This window comes from Larus michahellis, chromosome 4 (assembly GCF_964199755.1).
Source record: "Larus michahellis chromosome 4, bLarMic1.1, whole genome shotgun sequence".
NCBI classification, from domain to species: Eukaryota; Metazoa; Chordata; class Aves; order Charadriiformes; family Laridae; genus Larus; species Larus michahellis.
The window spans coordinates 86,117,231-86,139,437 of record NC_133899.1 but is presented as its reverse complement, the minus strand read 5'-3'; the positions used below and the strand labels follow the sequence as shown (position 1 = coordinate 86,139,437).

At 38.9% G+C, this 22,207-nt stretch overlaps 1 long non-coding RNA gene across 1 annotated transcript in view; it reads right to left on the bottom strand.

The window, feature by feature from the left end:
- Positions 1-215: 215 nt before the first annotated feature.
- LOC141742842 (uncharacterized) overlaps positions 216-22,207 on the bottom strand; it is a 74,339-nt gene continuing 52,347 nt past the window's right edge. The window contains exon 9 of the long non-coding RNA XR_012586893.1: positions 216-2,129. This is a non-coding gene — a long non-coding RNA (uncharacterized LOC141742842). The remainder of the gene's footprint in view (positions 2,130-22,207) is intronic.

Below are 22,207 nucleotides of genomic sequence, written 5' to 3'. Positions count from 1 at the left end.
CTTGTCACTGAGGGTTTAGAAGTCTAACTTCTTGCAGCCAGCACTAGGTGGAGACAGCGGTTCACACAATGCTTCCTGACAGGCACTTTTCCAGCTGCTGAACCACAGTCACTGCCAGCTAATGTTATTTCATTTTTGAATTCAGTTTATTACAGATTGCAGGGTTACAATTGTTTGGGTGGGTTTGTGTTTTGTTTTTTTTTTTTTTTTTTTTTAGTGGTTGTCTCAAAGAAAGCGGAATAAAATTACTCGCGCTTCGAGTAGCTAGCAGGTCTCCCTGAGTCTCTTTCACACACACGTATGCGTATGTAAATCACAAAACTCAAGGCAAACTATAAACAAAGCACCAGAGTTTTCTTTCCAGGCTTAATATGTGTGAAATTTATTTAGTCACACTAACTACGATCATATTTTGAGCCTAAGAAAAAATCCTTACCCATATTTTGAAATAGACTTTCTTAACTAGAAAATATATTCTCCTACTGGATTAAACCCAGTCTTTGTGAATTCAAGGATTCCTTTGAAATTCCTGGAAATAAACAAAAAAATAAATCCATACGTGTTAGTTCACTTTCCCCACATGAAGTCAATATATTGAGGCTACCAAGGTGTATTTAATTGTCCTTACCACTGAACGCTCTCCCAATTAGCAGCGAGAGTTCTCGCACGCCGGTCAGGAGCAATGATTGATATCACACATGCCATCCCTTTATTTAACTTCATATGAACCAGTTTTGAACACTTAAGGGATGCTAAACGAGAAAAACCAACCGGGAAACATAATTGCGTGCAACTAAACAACTGCCAGGAGACCACTCTGCAGATATTTCAGGTTAAAATTTAAGAGGTGGCTAGTGATTGAAGAAGGTATATGGCATCAGCGTGAGACAGCATGTAATTAGCAGAAAGTAACTACACAGCACAGTCTGCAAATCTGACATGTTTGGATTATAAAAAGTTAAAAACCACGCATATAGTAATTCCTTTTATTTAGGCTGCTGTTGAAGACAAAAGCAGCTGGAGTTCTTGTGCGGGTGTACTATCTCCCTATTGCCTGAAAGATGGGACCTCCTGGCAGTGACGTTGTTTTGACTTAAAAATCATTTAAACACACTGAACTGGAGTGTGGGCTAATTTCCCAATGGCAATCAAACTTCGACTTCTGAATTTGGCTGAGCCTAGCTGGAGCTGACTGCAGTCTATGCAGCCACGCTGGGACAATACATCCTAGAGGATCCTCTTGAAAACATCTGCTCCAGTTAGCAGAGCCATAGTAGGCGTTTGGCAAGTTTCACTAGCAGCCTGCTGACGTTTGATCACAAACTGGCTGGAATTAATACAGCCTGGGCTGATTTCTTTGGGTTTGTGTGCACTACTGCACCTTTCAAAGACAAAAAGACGAGAAGTGTCAATTCTTACTGTGCTGGTAGAAGCCTTTGTGACTTTTGTTCAACAGTGAGAATGGTGAATTGACTTCACCTATCTGAGACACCTTCGAGGTATCCAGTTCTAAGAAGTGAATGTACTAAAATTTGCTGATGTATGAGACAGACGGCACAGCCAAACTAAGAAAATGCAGGGCTGATTTTCAAGCAAGGAAGATGTTTCAGAGATGTCTCAGAGAATGTGATGCTGCGGTCTGCAGCTGTCCTACAGCTTTTTGGCTAGTGTGAGGGGAAAAAGAGAATTGGGCAGGCTGCTTGAGGGTCAGAAAGCCAGTGGCTGAGATCGGTTCATATACATTGATCTCCCTGCTAACCGTTCCCCAAAATTATCTATGACACAATTTACTATTGGAAGTAACGAACCTCTGTCATTAATGTGTGCTTCCACCTCATTCCATCTAAGTACTCATAGCTTAATCAGGATGTTGAGTTTTTCTGGAAATGAGAAGGTTCCTAGCAGTTTTAATTTTTTGTTGTTGTTGTTGTCTTTAAAACATCTTAAAAACATTCAACCTGAAAACAAATGCCTAAGCGTACCTGACATATGGAATGGACCAAAGAGGACTTCTGAACGTCCTAGTCAGGGCATGGAGGATTTGTGTTTATATTTGCAGTGCATACTGAAAAAAATCCAGGCTGTCCTTCCAGAATATTTTACCACCAGCTTATTTTAGTCCTCAGTGCCTGGAAAACAAACAACAAAAACAAATCACGGAATTTCAGAGTTGGAAGGGACCTCCAGAAATCACCTAGTCCAACTGCCCCGCTAAAGCAGGATTGCCCATCACTCAGGGCTGCATCCAGGCGGGTCTTGAAAGTCTCCAGAGAATGGGACTCCACAACCTCCCTGGGCAGCCTGTTCCAGTGCTCTGTCACCCTCATTGTAAAGTTTTTTTGTCATATTTGATCGGAACTTGCTGTGTTCCAGCTTGTTTTCTCTTAGTTCCATTTTTTTTCAATGACTCATCCACGTATTTCATATAACTAGACTACTTATTACTGAAAAACTTGAACCTAATTCTACCTTTCTAGGGGAAAGTGTTACAGAGAAGCTTGAGGGAAACAAGTAGATACCTATTCAGCCACCCACCTGCACTGAGTGGTTTGCTATATTCAAGCAACTACAGTGTTTATTTATAATTTGCAGTGATTTTACATTGCCAGAGTCCCTCTTCGACTAGGTAGTTTGTGTTTGTCTTTTTTTAGCCTGTTTCTGAATTATGGCTATTCTGGATGTGCCCACAGTACCTTCCTTTACTTCCTTTTCAAAGAGGAGGAGGTAATTACATGCAGTCTGCCTTCCTGACAATAAAAAACTTCCACAAGCCATGCTGGGTATGTATATCCACAATAACTAGAGGAAAGGGAGAATAAAAGACCATCAGAGAATCCATGATAGGATATGAAGAGCATCAGGGTAACCACATGCTTTGGACTTGATTTTGGGGACAGTGGAATGATTTTCAGAGCAGTGTTTTTCCCCTTGGTAATTTGAGTTTAAGCACTCTGAATAAGATGTAGATATGCCTGTTTGGTAGGATGAACTCTTTCAAAGCCAGCTATGAAATAACTAGTTTTAAAAAAAAAAAGCAAACCACTTCTCTCCCGTATTTTCTGAGAAGGCTCCCCTTACATGGGGACAGTAACATGAATTTCTTCTCGTGTGGAAAGGCAGACATGAAATAAAGGATTAAAAATAAAAGAATTAGGGTATAAAAAGAGGATCCTTCAATCTGCTGTCAAGAAAGAATTATATTCTTTCTAACACCGCAATGAAGCCAACTGCAGTGCAGTATATCATTTGAATATAATACTGTATATAATAATTACTTTGGTGAACCCAAAGTAGCCCAATCAGCATGTCTTTAATAAACACATATGAAAAAATTAACAGATTAGGACTTTGTTATTGCCAAGGACAAATGTTTTTCTTCAGTTATTCAGCTTGCACACAGCAGTGCCCATTTTTTTCTTTCTCCATCTTTAGTTTCTTTGTGTTTAATACAGACTAAAGTTTTCAGCCCTCGCTATTTAAAGTTGCACTCTGAATTCTGTAACAAGGAGTAATCAGATTTTCAAAGACTCCTTAGTGAGGAGCCTAGAAGGCAGGAGGAACTGTAGGTGGAAAATGTAGGCTTGTAAAGACAGACTTAAAGAAATATAAGCTAAAATAAGCCCATTCATTGAAATTATACGCTATCTTTAATATTTATAAAATATAGCCATTTCATGAAATGTGATGGAAATTAATACTTCCCTTCCACTTGTAAGCCGTGGTATTTTTCATATATCTAGTATTATGCTACTTACAAATAACTCTCCAAAAATGCCTAAGTAAGGTATTCTGGACTCTACAGGCAGGAGGCTGAGGGACAAGGAAAGGAAAAAAACCCTTTCGTTTTTAGAGATAAAGAAAATTTTTAGGAAAGGTCATTGCTTTTTTAGATCTTCCTTTTACTTCTTGCCATAGCTATGAGTCAGCCCCCACTAAGATGTCCGGTACAGCCGAGGGAGAGACGGCAATAGGTTGCAGATCTGCAAGCGATATGTGGCACCCACCGCACTGGCCTGGGCGGTGCAGTTCTTCAGGAACCTGCTGGGATGACAAAGTTAGCATTCCTTGTTTACTGTGGAGGGCAGAAAAGCCTTGTGCGTAGCTTTATTCTGGTTTCCATTTATATGGAGGAGAAGGTGGGGAGGTGACCCAAAGAGGTGGTGACATACCCACTCCGTTAAGGCTGAAAGGAGGTATCAGACAGCGAGAGCTGACAGTTTGGAAAACAAACACAGTACACAGAATCTCAAGTAGCTATCTGGGGTGCAGATACCCTCAAGTAAACTATGCATGGCGGGTATGCTATCCGCGCATCGCTTACGTGCTAATCACATCCTTCTCAGGCAGTCGTGTTCCTGCTCCCGGTGTAAGAAAGGCAGTTATTGTTTTTGCAGAGGAGAAAAGCCGTTTCCATCAGAGGTGACACAATAAGGGAACGACTGAGACAAAGAGGCTCCAGCAAAGGCTTGTAGAACATCTCTTATCACACAGACAAAAGGACAAACTGATTCTTACCGGATTAGTGACTAGAAGGGTAGTCAAACATTTAACCAGGGCTAATGACATGAAGCAATTTTACCAAAAAGGAAAGAAATAAACTAGTCCGATAATCCCTTTAGGTGTAGCATAAGGAGAAATAAACAGAGGCAAGACAGCCGTGAAGGATTTTAGGCACCTCGCGCAGACTGTGAACCCTGGAGTACATAACCAATAGGAAACAGGGGAGGGAAAATTCGGCCGGGGATTAGGAAATAAAAAGGTGTGTTTCAAGAACCAAAAGTGTGCCTACTTGCTAGGTCACCCATTCTTGCAAGAATGTTCAAGTAAAATGTGCTTCGTATTGTTCACTGCCTGAGCCGCTGATATTGGATAAGGAGCGTTTCTCACACCGGTCACAGTTTCCTCCACACACACACTTATCCCTTCATGCTGCGTATAGTCTAAACGGAAGTCTTGCAGATCTCCAAATTACCTATGTGGCCACTTGTTGATATCAATCAATATTTAAGAGTTAAATGCATCAGGAATAAAGTAAGGGACAGAAGCACGATCAGACAATACGTAGGCATGAGGTCAAAGGAAGAGTGGTTGTTACACAGTGGAGTATGAGAGAATTATCTGCGTGCCCCATAGACCAGTGGGGACAAAAGCAGTCAACCGAAATGGTCAAAACCAGTCCTGATCTAGTTGAAGATGCCCCTGCTTACTGCAGGGGGTTGGATGAGGTGACCTTTAAGGGTCCCTTCCAACCCAACACTTTCTATGATTCTAAATATACAAAATAGATGAAAAATATAAAATATACAAAAAATAAAGATAGAACAACAGTGCTAAAGCTGACAGCTATATACGCGAACAACATACAGGACAGTAATTTCAAAAAATCCCTAGACCCCCAGTACGGGGTTAAATCCCCATCCATACAATCCCTACGAATGCCCCAAACAACAGCAAAAGGCACTACGTCAGCATTCTCACAGTATCTGTGCCGTCAGATACTCCTCAAGACCTCTTCATCAGCCATGTAGTCTGTTCCCACACAGTATCATTTACAGTCTATAAATACAATTACCCACGTGCAAAAACTACAACTACCTTGCCTTTTCAGAAAATAAATAATATATAACCTTACTGAAATTCTTGCCGATCTGAAACGACTGGCAAAACTCCCACTGATTTCAGTGCAGCCGGGATTTCAATCAGGGACTTCAACAACAAAAACCAAAAAATATGAAATATATTATTCTACCCATAAGTAGAACTATTGCTCTGCATTTAATATGGTTGCACAGAGTGAGATGTAGGTCTGTGAAATGATGGTAAGGTTTTTTGTTGTTTTTTTTTTAATGTGCTTTACATATATTTTTTTAATCTACTAGCACAGTAAATGGTATGGAAGGTAAAGCATGTGAATTAAAGTGGGGGCATGTCCCTGATAATTCACACATGCAACTACTGCTAGATCCCCCTAAATAAAAAATTTGAAAAGAGGAATTTTTTTTTTTTTTAACCTACAATTTTTATTATACTAATATTCAAAGCTCTCCAATGCAGGCACAATAAATGGCTTTTAAAATTTGTCCTTTCGGTTCAGACTCAGGCTGCATTGCTGAAACACTGCATTCCAGCCCCTGAAGATCTAATGCACTAATCCAGTGCACTGTGGCTGACCTATTACAGATGATTATAAATTAGAGAAGTCCTTGTGTTGCTATAATTTTCTAGAGATTGCTTCTTAAAGCCAGAAGGTGGGGAAAAAAAAAAAAAAAAGTATAAACTACCATTTCTTCTATCTATGACAGATTTAGCTCAGTTAGAAATACGAATTTGGAGCCATAACAAGGGCACCCAGTTTATTTACTCCCCCATATGAAATTTACGCCATAAGGAAGCAGGAGCAAGTTTAGTTCTCTAATACAAATTCTGGATCCTGTGCTGCCTACTCTTGGGAGCTTTCGCAATTTTTCTACAGTACGTACGCTCCAGTTACACATTGCTACCTCAAACCAGGGCGCACATCGATGAGATGGGCAAAATTATTTTCTTCCTTTGAAAAGATGACAAATGCATTAAGGATTGCGCGATGCTATTTTACGACAGCAATGTCATGCAAATACGTAGTTTAGAAAAATAAAAAACGCATTGCAGATAAAACTCCAAAGTTTGTACTTTTGAATTGTTACTACTTTATTTTTGTTGGGCAATTCATTTGCCGGATTAAAGCGTGTTTGAAAATTAATAGCAATCTTCTTTTGTTTCATTTTATGCAGTTCTGGAGACCAAAGGAGCCTCAGGAATTAATTGTAGCCTTCTAATAAACACAATGATGTAATGACGTATTTAACATTACTGTTTTTTGTTTGATGCCAAATAAATTGCAGATTTTTTTCTGATGTGATACTAAAACAATTACCATTTTGAAAAAGGATAATTAATCTACAATTTTTTCACATTAGATCATATATCTCTAAAGAGTGCCCACGGATTTGATGGTCTTCAGCTGCTGTGTATTTATTTTTCATTTTTTCTGGTGATGTACCGCCCCATCAGTGCTGACATTTAAATGAGTGAGTATTCAACACAAATGTGATCATTTGTATAGCATCCAACGCGGCACCATACTGAGATGATTGCTTCTGGGAGCCATCCATGGGTTCTCGAATAGGGGGGAAAAGCCAGGCAAAATTTTATCAATTTACATTTTTCTGTGATTAATTTTTATGCAAATAAGGGCCCGACCATGCTCCCATCTCACCTGAATCATGCGGATCATCAAAGACAAATTGAGCATCACTTATTTAAAAAATAGGCTTTAAACTACTCTACAGCTGTGTTGGAAAATGCTAAGAGCAGGGCATGAACTTTTCTAATGTAACAGGAATAGATAAGAAAACGCGTCTTTTTGCATTTTTGTCCACACTGTGATAAACATGAATCTTAACAAAATCCTTAAAATTGTCTTTGTTTTATATTCCTTGTGCCCTTGTGAACATTTGACTGTGGGAATGCTACATAAGGGGATTTTTCCAATTTCAGAATTCAAACAAATGCACTTGCAAAAAAATACATCGCTTAGTGATGAAAAAAAATTTGTACTGGTTAGCATACTTAAAGCACATAGTTTATTTGCAGTTTTAGATAGAATTCAAGAAGTCATCCAGTGGTACACTACAGCAGAAAAGACCTTACGTAAACAATCTGATCATGTTAGAGTAAAAGCTGGTAAGACACATGAATAGGTAAGTACTGTTTACAACTGAATACATTCTGCCTCACTGTAGCATCTATATAGATATTTATATGTGTCTGACTATCACAAAACTGGAAATTTAGACTTTGCTAAACAACAGGCTTTTAAAAGTAATTTAGGATTGGCAGGTTACACTGATGGCCATTTTATAGTTACTAATAGTGAAGAGTATAAGTGGGAAAAACTAATCTTGTTATTTATTTTAAAACAAATTTATATTTCTCTCCCTGTAGGAAAGCAACAATATCGTTTCTTTGTGGCATTAAGGAATAAGGCAACACTACCAGCCACAACTGTAATTTTTATAGCTGTAAGATAAATAACCCTGAGAAATATGAGCACTTCTCCCCCTAATTTGCACTTGAAATTTGTATCCAGGTATAAGAACGTGTTCTCATGAAAAGCATTCTCTCATAAAGAAGCTGCATTTTGAAAAGGCAGTTTCTCTTCAGAACTGTGTTCTGAAAATTGTAATATGTAATGTCAGTTCAGAGGCTCATTTTACAAGTCTTTCCACAAATCGATATCCCTAAAGCTAATCCCAGAGGAGTAAATGTGATGTGTAATGGAGAAAAGACGGTCTTTATCAGAGTTTGAAAAAGAAGAGGCCTGTGTACCAGACGATCTTGTGGCATTAGAGCAAAGATGTCCCCTTATGTATTACACATACGAAAGCTGTAATTTTATAGGTTTGATTAACCTGCAATTTAATGAGTTACCTTTCATTAAACTGTACAGCTAAATGTACGTTATTTCACACCCAAATGGAATATATGTTTGCACACGTGTGGGCATGATCAATTTTATGCTCAGCCCTTCCCCTTGAATCCTGCGAGCCCCCTATCACTTATTAAACCACTGACAGAACGGGCGAGATCAGTACTGCAGCAAAGCCACCAGGAGGCCCGATACTGTTCTCGACAAACCCAACCTCCGCCCGGCCTCCAGCCAAGAACACCCCAACTGATGCTCCGAAATACCTCAGACAATACGTGACCCATCATTTTTATTGTTCATATCTTCACTCCTCTGCCTCCCCCAGTTATGAGTTTTGAGAAGGACCGCACTGTAGTGAGCTGGGATCATATCTAACAGGTTGACTGCATAAATGATACAATTCAGCTATTCATAAAAAAACCAAAGTGAAACCTAAAGCATTAGGAGTGAAGACGGTTAATGGTTAAAAAAAAAAAAAGAAAGAAAAAAAGAAAAAAAAAAGAATCTTTTCCCTGAAAAAAAGATGTTGAAGACCAAGTGATAAAGGCAGCAAAACCTGTTAAAAATATTACAGGATCAATTAACCTATTTAAAATCCTACTAAATGGAACCAAAGTTAAAATAGTTACCATTCACTGTCTTTCCACAGGCTTTAGCATCTTCTATAGAAGATATCCTCTATGAAAGCATTAATACAATAAGAGATCTCTCAATATCCGTATAATTTCTTATAAGCTGTAGTCATGACATCCTACTGGAATAATTCTGCTATTATAAGTAATATAGGAAAAAGTACTACGTAGCAGCTTACAGGGAGGATTCTGAATAAACTAAGAGTGATGTCCTGGTGTTTAATTCCAAACACTTACCACAATAATCTTATGGGATATAAGAGAGGCATAAAGAGATTATTTTACCAGCCACTGGCACGCATTCTAGGATGGAAAATATCAGTTGTTTAATGCCATGTGATCATACGGCACACATTTTAGGGCAAGGAAAGGAAGGATTAGAAAACACAATGTATGCATATCTCTCCTCTCAAAGACTATTTGCTGGTACTTCACCTGCCGTGGGAATGTAAAACAGCGCGAAAAACAAAGAAAAGTAAGTGTTTATATAACATGAGTGCCTGTATTCCCAGTTACAATAAAATGTGCAGAATACAAAAAAGAAAAAAACGTTGTCAGTGTTTTCCGGCCTAAAAAAGAAGTCCATATGTATCCTTTAATTTAAACCAAGTAAGTAATATATATTAAAGAGATTTTATATATTTTATATATATATTTATTTATTTATTATATTTATATATTTATTAAAGAGATTTTTTATATATATATGTATATATACACACACACGCACAGATTTCCTATACACATACATATGGATTACAAGGTCCCTTTTTTGGCAGTCTAGGAAGCAGATGAGGAACTGCTAACAGTTGTGTTGAGGCACACTGTTGGCATCAACAGGGCTTCAGCTGAGGTGGTTTCAACTGGTTCATCTGCAGTTTAAAGTCAAAGACGGTTGCCACCCTAATGTAGAAGACCTAGCATGTCCCTCAGTAATACACCGGCTTCCCTTGGCTTGGAGAGATGCTCTCAACTGCCGAATGGGCACGAGGGGACAGCTGGACTCCAAGCACAGGGACCAAGCTTTGAAAAATATAAAAATATTCTAATAGTGCAGGGAGACAGAGGTATTACAAAAACTAATGTAAAAGAGCAAAAGAAAAGGAAAGAATCAAAGCGATGCTGTTGTGACATGTCCCTGCTCCCAGAAGTCAGGTGGCAAGTTGCTCCATTTCTGCTGCTGAGGTACCAACCTTTGGCATTAGGCCCGTGTACTAAAAGCACAATGCTCAGAGGGAAATGCTGCATGGAAGACAGCAACAGACTTTCCTTTCTGGATATAAGCGTGGTGACCCAGAAGCAGAGGACCAAACTTAAATGTCCTTAAAATATCTTTTACTGGGCTGGACGCTCAGGAAAAATATCTTTTAGTAAGGTTTTATGCTCTGGAAATAATATGGGTATTGTGGAAAAGAAAGATTTTGGAACCGGGAAAATATTTATTGGAGAAAATAAACAGGAATAAATTGGAAATGGGACTTTATGAATCTGGACAAAAAATATATTTGCATATAATTCTTACTGAGATAACTATTTGGCTAAACTATTTCTCTTTTTCTTCTTTCACACACTTTCCCGAACTCCTGTTGCTGTTACCTGGAAACTTAAATGTTTATTTTGGTGGAGTTATTAACATTTATTGATAACTGAGTAACTAAGAAATATATCATTCTTCATTTCTTTACTATTAACCATGAATCACAGAATGACAGAATGCCTGAGGCTGGAAGGGACCTCTGGAGGTCACCTTGTCCAACCACCCTGCTCAAGCAGGGATACCTAGAGCTGGCTGCCCAGATGGCTTTTCAATATCTCCAAGGATGGAGACTCCACAGCCTCCCTGGGCAGCCTGTGCTAGTGCTGTCACCCCCACAGTAAGAGTTTCCTTACATTTAGGAGGAAACTCCTGTGTTTCCGCTTGTGCTTGTTGCCTCTTGCCCTGTCACTGGGCACCACTGAAGAGAATCTGGCTCCATCATCTTTACACCCTCCCTTCAAATATCGATAAGACGTGCTCTTCAGCCTTCTCTTCTCCAGGCTGCACAGCCCCACCTCATAGAAGGGATAGTCCAGTCCCTTAATCATCTTGGCAATTGAAGTGATGGAGGGAATACTCTTGGACTCCATGTTATAATCAAAATAGTCTTGGAAGAATAAATGTCAAATACAGACAATTTAATATATTAGAAAGAGAAAATCAGCCTAATTTAAATGCAGACTTCTCTATGTAGACGTCTGTACTCATTGCTAGGCTCCAAGTTAAGAAATATGGATTCTGTTTCTTGCTAGCCTTTGATAAATCATTTAATATATCCATGCCTCAGTTTTCCCCTCTGAAAAGAAAGTACTACCTTGATTTGTAAAGTCCTTTGCAATCATAGAGTGAAAAGTTCTATTGAAAGCCAAGTATTACTGTCAAAATATCAGGAAGATAAAATTAATATTCATAACATGACAGAAATATTTTCTTTGAAATGAGGGAGAGAGATGCTAATACATAGCAAAGAGTGCTGTGGTTATATTTAAAAATGGAATGATACTGAGAAGGAATGTCAGGGAAAGTAGACATTTATCATTTTCTACATATTTACTTCTAACTATATAATCACATATAATCATTTTGCCCAGAAAGCACATACTATAAAATATTGGTAAGATAATCTCTAAAGAAAGTCACATTAACAAAAAAAAAAAGGAAAAAAAAAAAAGAGGAAGAATCATTTAAATAGTCCAGAGTAAACCACACACAACTCTGAGGTTTAGTATTTCCTCTTTTTCCATTTAGTGAGTCAAAGGGATGTCCCCACTACTGACGCAGCATCCTGGAAGAGGTAGGCTACCATGGCAACCAGCACAGAGCATTGAAGGAATTATATATGGATTGTTTTTTAGTGGTATTGGGGGTTTTTTTTGGTGTGGGTTTTTGTTTTAATTGTCTCCCTGTACTCATTTTCTGCTTTGCTTGGTCTTGTATCCATTTTTTCACTCTCTCTGGCTTTTTAGCTCTGCTCTCTCTACCGTTCTTTTACTCGGTTCTTGCTGACTGAATTTAAATTGCATGGTAGTTCCTGTTGAACTTCATGGCTGAGCTTCTCAGCAGCAAGTACTAGGAAAAGTTATTCTAAGAGCAAGATCCGTAGAAACAAGTGTACTGATTACAGCCTCTAGACTAAACACCTCTTTAAAACTGCACTCGAGAAATGCAAATCTGCTTGTACCTGTCAGTTACTGGCATTGGTTTTTTTGAAATGAATCCTGGTTGTTATGGAAGCAGGAGGTTCCTGGTTATTATAAAATCAGTCATACACAAACCAGTACATTCAGACTCAGCATTTCAGTGGCCACGTACTGTTTCTGTTACCTTTCCGAATACACGTGAATCAGTTTTGGCATCAGAGCTGCCTCTTCCCTGGAAATCTGTAATATCTCCAATTAGTTATTGGACAACAAAATACCGAACATTATTGCAATTTGTGCAATCCAAGTCCTGTATCAAGTAGCACGTCCTCTATTTGCACTGCTTCAAGACGCATTTAGGATTATGGTTAATTTAATGCATCTGTAAAGTTCTAATAACTCCAGATACATCAAAACCAAATTCGGGTTCAATTGTCTTGATAAAAACCACTACTTAGTATATATAACGTTTAAAGCTTTGGTATCCATAAAGTAGTTGCCCAGTGGGCTACCTATACTATGAGCAACAATTACATTACAGATTCTGACTTTGTGAATGAAGACTGAGGTCTTCATTACAAGTTATGAAAAAATCGCCTTACCTAAGGAGGCTATTTTTTCAGTTTGAAACTAAAAAGACTAAAAATGTCAAAATATAAAAATAGCCTATATCATTCATTTAAATGTAATCTGTGATCAAAGGTAGGAATATACGTGCACATTTAAAATAAGAATCTTTGAAAATCTAAGGTGTACCCATTGAATAGGGAGAAAAGAAAGGTCTGGGTGCTTCCTTGCACTTCCTCAAAATTTCTCTCGATAGCGTTGCCCTAATGTTCTGTCTTCCAAAAGGCTGAGATCCTCACCCATCTCATGCTAATAATCAATGCTCTGGTGCTGGATATCACTGGATTGCTCTCTACCCAGTACTATATAACCTAAAAAAAAAAGTACAGTTGCATAAAATGGTACAGGATGGGCAGTTCTGTATAACAGAACATTTGCCCATGTGTCTCTCCAGATCAGCAGGCACTACAACCAAATTCATTTTTTCTGCCTGTTCAATCCTTTTCATGCTCCTCAGAGACTTTCAGCAGAGTTGACAAAAGGGATCATAAATCTATCAGTCCTTAAAGATTGTAACAACTACAAAGAATTATCCGAGTGCTACATGAGATATGATGAACAACAACAACTTGAAACAGGCAATGTCAAAACTCAGTATAAATATTAAAAAAACACCATGTCCTGGCAATGACATGACCTTGCTTCAACAAGGCCAAGTGCCGGGTCCTGCACTTGGGCCACACCAACCCCATGCATCGCTACAGGCTTGTGGCAGTGTGGCTGGAGAGCTGCCTGGCAGAAAAGGACCTGGGGGTTCTAATTGACAAGCGGCTGAACATGAGCCAGCAGTGTGCCCAGGTGGCCAAGAGGGCCAATGGCATCCTGGCTTGTATTAGAAATAGTGTGACCAGCAGAAGGAGGGAGGTGATTGTCCCCCTGTACTCAGCACTGGTGAGGCCACACCTTGAGCATTGTGTCCACTTCTGGGCACCTCAATATGAGAGAGATATCGAGGTGCTGGAGCGAGTGCAGAGGAGGGCAACGAAGCTGGTGAAGGGCCTGGAGACTAAATCTTACGAGGAGCGATTGAAGGAGCTGGGACTGTTTAGTTTGAGGAAGAGGAGGCTGAGGGGAGACGTCATCACTCTCTACAACTACTTGAAAGGACATTGTGGAGAGGTTGGTGCTGGTCTCTTCTCACAGGTAATTAGCGATAGAGCAAGAGGGAATGGGTTCAAGCTGCAGCAGGGTAGGTCTAGGCTGGACATTAGGAAAAAGTTCTTCACAGAAAGAGTGGTCAGACACTGGAATAGGCTGCCCAGGGAGGTGGTGGAGTCACCATCCCTGGATGTGTTTAGGACTCGTTTAGATGTGGTGTTAGGGGATATGGTGTAAGGGAGAACTTTGTAGAGTGGAGATGATGGTTGGACTCGATGATCCCAAGGGTCTTTTCCAACCTAAATGATTCTATGATTCTATGAAATTTAATAAGTGTAGGAAGCTCTCAAGGCAAGCGTGCGTGCTTCAAAGGATAAGGCCACAGAAACTAAACTAGAATGCAGGCATCAGACAGGGAGATGAACAGGTTGAAAAAACAATACCATTCCTCCTCTGGAGTGAGCGATCAGCCATGTCAGTCAGCACTATTTCTGGCATGTTGCCGAGAGCTCTGTTTCTTCTACTTGTCCAGCGCAAGCTATATTAAGACCAAATCAATTTCATATAACGAACAGAGCTGAACTAGAAGAATAAACATTCAGTCATCGCCAAAGTAATCTGGATTAAATTATTGACTTTTAATATTTGGCTTTAGCTAATAACACAATCAAAAGAAAGAAAAATATGTCACTACTTCAGTAATCCTCAGCGTTCCACACGCTGGGAGCCATTTTTCCAGAACATCTAGTGTGAGTCTCCCATCCACTTAGCAGTATAGGAGAGGCAAGGGATCACAACCAGGTATTTGGAATCTTACTGGCCTGATCACAAAGCCACATTTATCTAACCAGGCTGCTGCTAGTGTCACAATGCAGAACACAGGAAGAAGTCGGTACAGATTAAAACTCTCCAGAGTTTCCCACTGACTTGAGTCTTGGCTCCCATGTGCCTAAACCAACTTTCGAAAACACTCACTAAATTCTAAGGAACTTAGAAAATGTCACCTACTATCTTAAAAGGACGTCAAACTTTTTCATTTTATTATTCTTGTATAAATAATTATTTAATCTGATATCTAAACAGTGCCATCTAGAGATCTAATATGTCTTCGCTGCAGCACATCAAAAATCTAGTTTAACTCTCCTCAAAATTCTAACTGGAAAGTCTAGCTCAGCCCTCAGATGAAAAATGAATTCGACAAAATAAAGTCAGAACTATCTTTATGACATATTTTAATCTGGAGAACAGATTTTTAAAATAATGCAGTTGTTTTTGTATTACTTGTGCAAACCAAATGGCCTCGTGTCCATTCAAATAAGAATGGAAATTACCCAAATTATGGCTCACATAGGATTAACCTGAAAAATGCAAACAGTGTAACATAGAAGAAACATGATTTTCTTTTTAATGTCATAAACCTCATTACTGTTAATGATGCAGATAAGGTCTTTAAAATTCTGATATTTAGGAACTGCCATAGCAACACTTTTATCCACCAAGTCCCACCGCTGACGGTTGCTGCAGAAGGAATTCAGCTACAAGCAATTAGAGAATGATTTGCCTCTCCAGAAAGTTTGCCCCCATCTTGATTAGTTAGGGGTGGTTTACATCTGAAAATGATGATTTACGTGTGTTACACCAAGCTACTGCTCACCCTTTTGATACATTTTAAGCATTATCACAATTCACAGGTTTTTTTCTTGATAATTTTTACATTAAAAAGAGAAAATATGATGCTGCAAGAGATTCAAATCTACAGTAATAGATCAAATCCTTCTAAAAACCATAAAAAAGTATGTCTCCTGCTCTCACATCAAACTACCACAAGTAACAGCTCTGTGAGGAATTAATTGTGACACTATATGAGGACCAAAATCAATCCCAGGAATGCACACACACATTTACTTGCTGACTTTATGAAACTGCCTTCTTAGTATGTGAAACGCGCATCCAAATACTCAAAACTGTCTTTTTCTTCTAATAAGTTTTTTTTCTTGAAGCTTGCTTTAAGAAAGCCTCTCTGAGAAATATTCAGTGATGACAGCGTGTGGTGGTTGCTTAAAGTATGCGAACCCTCAGACTACCAGCAAAGCATACTCTTACCTGGGACAACAAAATCACTTTGTCAGGAGCCTAAGGAAGAATAATCACCAATGCGCTCCCACCAACGCAGGCTCCGTCAGATGTAAGAGCAGAAGCATTGGTTATTCAGATTTACAATTGGAGTTACCTTTACCAAAAATGTGTGCCCTTGGTGTAATTTGAAAAAAGGATCTCAACGCTTTATTCTCAGTAGGTAAAAAGCTATTTCCTCTCGAAAAAGAAGAACAACAACAAACACTAGCAAACTCTTTTGCGGTTTAAAAACTCCTGTCTGCGCACATTACTCTTTCACAGGAAAAAAAAAAATAAATCAAAAAAAATCAAAATCTCTGTTTTGCTCTGTACACAAGGCTGCAACTAATTACAAGAAGAGACAGATGCTGAGTAGCCTTAAGGCTTTCCCTGCCACCACAGTGAGTCTGTGCGCTAGTCAACAAGCAGGTAGTGAGTGAACTCAAATGTTATCTGACAAGGCAGCAGATCCCATCACCTAGGGTTAGAATGCAGACAAGCAACTCCGTGTTCAAAAGTAAAGACAGAAAAATTTCAAGCAGATTGTTTCTGACAGAAATCATATCACAGCCGCACTTTCTGACAAAGTCTACGCGAATGAAACTATACACTTTCTGTTTCCCATCTTCCCCTTTAAGAAACAGCCAGTATTTCAAAGGTACATTGGAGGTGACAGCTCAATGCACAATGGTTAGCAAGTTCTTCTGTGCTTGTTTTCTCTTTGGAGTTATTAGGAAACCTCTACTGCTTATCTAGGGGGTAGCAGAAGATTGTCCCGCTTTTTTTCCTAATCGTTCTTTTTTTCCTGAACGCTTCCCACTTGCTCATAGACGTGAAGTGTCAGTTTCACAACATGTAATTGGGGCATGGAGAAACTTCACGTGACGATGTGGAAGCTTTACAGGTGTTGCATCATCCTAAAAAGGCAAGTTAGCAAAAAGATAAAACCTGGCTATAATTGCCATATTGTGTCCACTGCAAGAAACAAACAAAATTTCCGAGGAAATGCACCAGCTGAATCCTAGCAGAGAATTTGGTTATTAGCTTTGAACCTGAATTTTTGCCCTTCCTCTACAATAACCACGATCTCCAAGTTAAAGGAAATTATATGCATTTTTGAGCGTTGCAAATCTCTGCAAAGTAACAGATTCAGACAGTTTTTCTTGCTTTCCACCCAGAAAGGATTGAATTGATCTAGATTGATTTGGCTGTTTCACTGTGAGTAATGTCAAAACAAGACAGGAGAAATACAGTGTTCAATGGAGCACGTCAGATTTTATGTACGTAGGTTCTAGCAGTGCTGCGGATTTTGACCTGCAAGCTGGGCATTTGCTCCCAATGGCCCGTGAAAACCCCGAGGGAAGTTTCTGGGCTTTACTGACTAGCATTGCAAATACCACTTTATTTTGCTGAAGACCAGTATTTTCCAACCTTAAAAATTAAACGGAGAACGCGAAGCATGCTCACTTACCCTCTGGTATCGTTAAGACACTGAAGGTGAACGAGTCATTCATCTCTAAATATTCGTTTTAGCAGAATGGGATATACACAGTCATAATTACCACAGACGAGAGAGAGGATTGTAAAGAGTAGAAGCAAGTAAAGAAGCATCAAACACTACAGACAGAGCATGTTCACCCTGTGTTAAAGTTATTTTGGACTCCAGATTTCCTTTACATTTCCATTCCTTTTAGGAAAGACATTAATGGTTGTTTAATACCGCAGATTTTCAGCATTGATCTCTACCTTTACCATTACTAAAATGACTACTGCAACACACTCCACTTGAGATTCTGCTAGAAAACTAGTGGCGTGGAATATGGAAAATATGTTTGAGTGTCTTGTTGGAGTCAGTCGATTTTATAGCATTCCCTACCGTGTAACACACTGATTTCTGTTTAACATATTGGCTTTGGTCATAATTAAATTTACGTGGCTTGGGGATGTAGTACCTTCCACGCAGGAACAACGCTATAACTTACATCATTTTCTAAATTACTTAATTTTTACAATAGTCTCTGATAGATATTTCTAGGGATTAGAGCTATTAGAACTGTATTACCAGCAGTAGTACCCAATTATACAGTTCTACAATAAATTTCATTTATTAGCCTTCGTACCACCCAGAGAAATTAATTTTTATTGTCGGAATGTTCTTCTGTTCTAAGCTAAAGTATTTTATAGAAAATCAAATTCCTTGGTAGCAGTAATAATTTGTCCTTAAACGTCTAGTTAGCAAGAATGTGCGTATTACAGGGAGGTTTATCATGCTATAGCTGCTTTAGTCAACTCCTTCAAAGTTATTGTCTCTGCTCCCTGATACAGTAACAGTAGTGTCATGCAGTTTATGAACAATTTAAAAGCAGTTAGGCTTTCGGGCCAGTCATGCACATTGTGTGTAGATTTGAGTGTCCTGCCTGAGGTTACAAAAGACCTACAGCCCACTTCTCTGTCTTTAAAAGAAGTCTGAAGAACCAAGAAGAGAAAAAGCATCATTTGCAACAGCAATACCTTCTGACAAATTATTTCCGCATTCCTTCTGACAAACTCTTTGGATCTCTGATAGGGGAATCAACAAGCAGTCTGAAAGGTGGGGGACTGGGAAGAACAAAAACTCCATAGTTTTTTTGTACTGAGAAAGTGACCATGAAAACTCAGACCTAAAAAAATTAACCAAAACCTCAATGATTCCAGAACTCTGGTACCTCAACCTTGATATACAGTTTAATTCATCCAGGCAGACCCTGAACTTGAGGACACTTTGGCTTTGGACCTTTCAGATTAAATGAATGGTTGGATGACTTAAATCATCATCATCATCATCATCTCCTCTTTCTATAATCAAATGAGCTGCCTGGTCTCTGTGAAATCATTATATCATAAGCGCCTGAACATCATGAGTTCTTCTTGATTAATGTGACTAGCCAGGGAGGCAATGTTCACAGCAGGATGAAAATTACAAGCAGTGAAAATTACAAAGAGATTACAAAAGAAAATGACTAATATAGCCCAGTGACTCAGTTACTCTGAGGCTACTCCAGACATACAGCAGGATGAAAAATCTGCTTCAAACATTAACTCCTTTTCCACTTTCTCATCCTGATCCTCGTAACGAAAGCTGTAAGTTTATCCCTCCTTAGGCACAGGACCAGTTTTAAGAAGCATTGGGCAGCTGTACACAGGCGAGTCCTTATATATTTGAGGGAGGGTCTCTACAAGTTTGGGAACATTTTGTAGAAGTTGAGCAAAGATAATATATATTTGGTAAGAGAAGTAGACAAGTGTCCTTTATTGAACACAGCAAAAGCTTAACCGGTTTATTAACGATAGGTATGGTCTTCTAATAAAAGCAGGAAGAGAAGTGTTTCCATCTGATTGTTCCTTGCTTTGGCTACAAAAAGACAGGTTCAGGTCAGGGCCTTTGCCTTGAAGGAAAAGTCGGTACTGGAGCTCACTAGAATCCAGAAGGAAATAGGTGTGTTATGTGAATACCTCCATCCAGCAAGTTTCCTAATGTTCACCGATTACAGTCCCTATAGACGTAGCAATTTTTAATGAAAGGAAGACAACAGGTTTTATCAGATCCACGGATATTTTCCTCTGTCAGGTTCAATTCTCTGAACTACAAAATCAGAATCAGGTTATCCAAGACTGATCTCCAAGAAGAGCCTTCCCTACATATAAGAACAGAGAAGCCTGCATGCAACAGACAAAAGTTGTTAAGAAGCTTGAAAGCAATTTTCATTTTAAAGTATATTCCTAAAATTTACTTCCAATATTAAAATACACTACAAAGGATATATATTTATCCTATCGGGAATTTTAAGAGAAACCACAAAGAGGGAGACATATACTTCAATAAGCATCTGGCTGTCTCTTTGCAAAACAGAAATAGAAAAGTTCTAAGCAATAATTTAATAGCTCCATAACTTTTTTTGCCAATAAGAGGAAAGTAGGCTAGGCCTGGGAGAAATATCCCATTTACAGGATGAACATGAACGTAGTGCTGATACTTAACTACTTTTAAAATACTTGAGAAATCGTAGCCTCGTCGCCACTGTTTTGTGCTTTCATAAACTTCCACCTCCTTAAAGGATATTTTGACAGTAACATTACTCTACTTTCTTGACCTTTTGTCTATTTTGTTGACCCCAAAGGGCTAAAAGGCATGAAAGAAAATTTTTGAATCTGTTTATACTAAATTCTGTAGATTTTCTAAAAGTAGTCACACATTTTCTTTTCTTAGTTAAAACATCTGATGAAACAATTAGCGTTCACTGCAAACTCAATAAGAAAGCATTGGAAGGAATGGCAGGTATGTTCTATTAGTAAAGTATGATTACTTTATGAAACCATAAACAACTAAAGAAACAATTTGCAAGCATGGGGAAAAATACATGGTATAGATTTTGGAGTATGACCTTCCTCCTTAGAAATTGTCACTACTGCATACCCTCACAGCAGTAGGAGTGCTTTGTTGTAGCTATCTCGTGACTCCAAACGAAGAGGACATTGTACTTCAACGAGAGTTCTAGTCAGAAGTTAACACCTCTCTGGCGCTTTCAAAAAAAACACATTCTGCTTTCAAAGTTAGAAATACTAAACTTATGAATCCAAGTGCCAAAACAACTGACTGGGGACTTCTAAGGAAACAGACCCTGTTGACCATAAATTAAGGGTAAGCAGTTGTCTGAACTCTCTCTCGGGATAGCCTAAGGGCCCAGAAGTCGTGTTGTCACACAAGCTATAAAGGAACACAAGTGGGTCAAGCACAGGTACGCATGAGAGTCTAAAATAAAATTTAAAAGTGTATTCTAGATGTCCTCAAAAGTGCATATCTGTCCATTAAGATCTTATTTAAGGATGCCATGGGCCTCCTCATAAATGATTCCCTCAGGGTGTTGTCTCTGCAGATGAAAATATACATGAATTTTCTCTAAATTTGGTGATAAAGGCTTGTTGCGAAGAATATAATGCCCAATTTCATGCGTAGCCTAGAGAAGTAATTTTTTTAACTATTATTATTTGTGGGGGAAAAAAAACCCAAATCAGCACAAGGACCAGAAGAGAGTCTTTCGTCCTGCTACAGATAACTAGTATGATAAATACATACACAGTGGAACTATGTGTTGTTTTAGTGTAGCTAATAAAAGATAGTAAGGGTTTTTTTCCTCCTCTCTCTCTGCTGTTTCCAGGTAGTTGTTGCTAGTTAGTCCATACAATTAAAGGATTTGTTTGTGCATCAGGTGCTTACAAGGGCAGGAACTTTGCTTTGGTCCACATTTGTGAAGTGCTGTGTGTACTTCTGGTCCTTTAAAAAATAAACAACACTAGTACGCTTCATTTAACACATCTAAAAATATTTTTCCCCGAGGAACAGCAAGCAGGCATTCTGTAGCTGGCCACAAGGCCAATGAAATATAATGTACAGAGACATTGAGGATTGTGTCTCTACATCTCACTGTCCATTGCTATGATCTCTGGCTCCTGCATAAAGCTCTACTGCGTTAGGAACTGGTGATTCCAGTAATTAATAATCAGTATTGGGTACTGTGACTACATACAGCTAAACGGTAGTCATTTCGACACAAAATAGCTGTATAACTTGGCTTTTTTCCTAGAAGAGGTCCTTTGCTTAAAAAAAACCCAAACAACCACCAAACATTTTAAATTACTTTTTTAGCCCTCGGCTTGGTAAATTAAAGAGAAATACATATTTGTATGTAAAAGGCAAAACACCATATAGAAGCATATATTGTGTATAAAGATAACTGCTTATATACTTTTCTGACATAGAATGTGCCAAAAAGCAGTATTGCTAAAACATACCTTCGGCAGTTTGCTTTGCCTCCTTACCCCTGACATTATCTGCTGCTCCTTCCCGCGCTGCCCTTCAGGGCACCGGCCATTGGCAGAGGCCGGCTGTTCCTTTTATGAACAGGAGATTCTCTACACGGCCTCTCCTGGAGAAAGTTTGATCGTCATTGACAGTTGCCCTGCTGCTCTCAGAACCGCCAGGAGGAAGAGCTGAGGGGAAGACAACTTACAGATACAAAGCCATTTCCATAAACGGCGGCCACAAATCCTCCTG